Here is a 2,305-nt window from a genome sequence, read left to right on the forward strand (position 1 = left end):
AACATTCAGCTTTGATCACAGAAATAAATTACAGTTTAACATATATTCACATAGAAAACTGTTACTTCAAATTATTATAATATTTCACAAATGTACTGTTTTTAACTGCATTTATAATCAAATAAAAGCAGCCTTGGTGAGCAGAAGAGGCTTCTATAAAAACAAAAAATCTTACCAACCTCAAACTTTTGAATGATAGTGTACATGTTTGTAGCATAATATTAATATTTGTTCATAGACATCTTAGTAGTTATTTTCTATATGTTTTGTCTCGTGCTAAACTTGTTTTGCTGCTCAAAATTAGGTGCCGCATGTTCATATATATGAATTTAGGCTTAGCCAATAGAATCCAAGATTGTGCTGTGACATCACATATGTATATGTATATGTATATATATATATGAGTCACAAATGTATATTCTGAAGATGCTTTTAATGGAGTTTAAAGGTCATTTTTAACATGAAGAAGCTGTTTAACTAAAGCAACAGACCTGAGGGTAGACGTCATATTTAATGTGTCACGAATGAAAACAAGGCTGACAAATTTAACAATATATTTCCAAAACATTTCCAGTTGAAAAAAGACAAAACCACCTATTGATGACATGTTTTCACTCTCATCAAATTAAATATGATATGTAAACACTGTATTCGTGCCGTAAGACAGCGATTGTCAGTCATGCAACAGTTATTATCTATAATACGGAGTGCGATGCATCATGGTACAAGGACCATAACTTGTGTTCGATGGTTTAGCATCCATTACATAAGTGCTGGTGGTGACAGAAAGAGACTCACATGGCACTTCTCTTGACACTTGCATAGAAAAGATTTCTGGAGGATTGTCCATTCAAAGCTGTAAACCATTAATGTGCACAGAAATCACTGGTGCACAAAGCATGCTGGGAAACAATGCGCCTTAGTGTGGTGTATGTGTATTGCACATGACGGTGCAGTGCCTTCAGATGAAGTTCTAGCACTGCTTTAGAACTGATTCTATTGTTGGAATTACCGTAATTATGAGTTTCCAACTAGTAAGCATTCACATCTTTGTCAAACTGGTAATGAACTGGTTTTAAAAGATTTGGAAGAACCTACAGGACGTTGGAATATCAACCTTTTTATGTTCCGACTAAGAGCGAAAACAACGCAGGACTTCTTCAAATACAAATCTTTCTAGAATTCAAAAAACATAAAATGTGTGCCAATATTTTTCTGAACTGAGGAACACTAGATTTGAGGGTTCAAGCTATGAACTCTGCCATCATGTGTTTAATGGATGACTCTGAATTTCTCTGCAAATGGCAAGTTAAATGTCAGTATGGAAGCTTATTTCTGCCACGGAATAAAAAAATTGTGATTGTAATTGTGTTTATATCTCACGATTCAAACTTTTTCCCTCACAATTCTGAGAACATTCTGAGACATAAACACTCAAATGCGAGATGTAAAACTGAGAAGAAAAGTCAAAATTGTGGGATATAAACTTGAGAATTGTGAGATAAAAAGTCAGTTAGCTTTTTAATTTTTCTATTGTGTGGCAAAAACAAAAAAATTGAATTCTGAGAGAAAGTCAGATGTAAATCGGAATTCCAAAAACAACAACAAAAAAATCTGATTTTCAAGATGTAAATTCAGAATTCTGAGGTGAATTCCAAAAAAAAAAAAAAATCTGATTTTCAAGATGTAAATTCAGAATTCTGAGGTGAATTCCAAAAAAAAAAAAAAATCTGATTTTCAAGATGTAAATTCAGAATTCTGAGGTGAATTCCAAAAAAAAAAAAAAATCTGATTTTCAAGATGTAAATTCAGAATTCTGAGGTGAATTCCAAAAAAAAAAAAAAATCTGATTTTCAAGATGTAAATTCAGAATTCTGAGGTGAATTCCAAAAAAAAAAAAAAATCTGATTTTCAAGATGTAAATTCAGAATTCTGAGGTGAATTCCAAAAAAAAAAAAAAATCTGATTTTCAAGATGTAAATTCAGAATTCTGAGGTGAATTCCAAAAAAAAAAAAAAATCTGATTTTCAAGATGTAAATTCAGAATTCTGAGGTGAATTCCAACAAAAAAAAAAATCTGATTTTCAAGATGTAAATTCAGAATTCTGAGGTGAATTCCAAAAAAAAAAATCAGATTTTCAAGATGTAAATTCTGAGGTGAATTCCAAAAAAAATAAAAATAATCAGATTTTCAAGATGTAAATTCAGAATTCTGAGGTGAATTCCCCCCCCCCCAAAAAAAATCTGATTTTCAAGATGTAAATTCAGAATTGTGAGGGGAATTCCAAAAAAAAATAAAAAAACA

This window comes from Sinocyclocheilus anshuiensis, unplaced genomic scaffold (genome assembly GCF_001515605.1).
Source record: "Sinocyclocheilus anshuiensis isolate Anshui unplaced genomic scaffold, SAMN03320099.WGS_v1.1 scaffold1468, whole genome shotgun sequence".
Classification (NCBI taxonomy): domain Eukaryota; kingdom Metazoa; phylum Chordata; class Actinopteri; order Cypriniformes; family Cyprinidae; genus Sinocyclocheilus; species Sinocyclocheilus anshuiensis.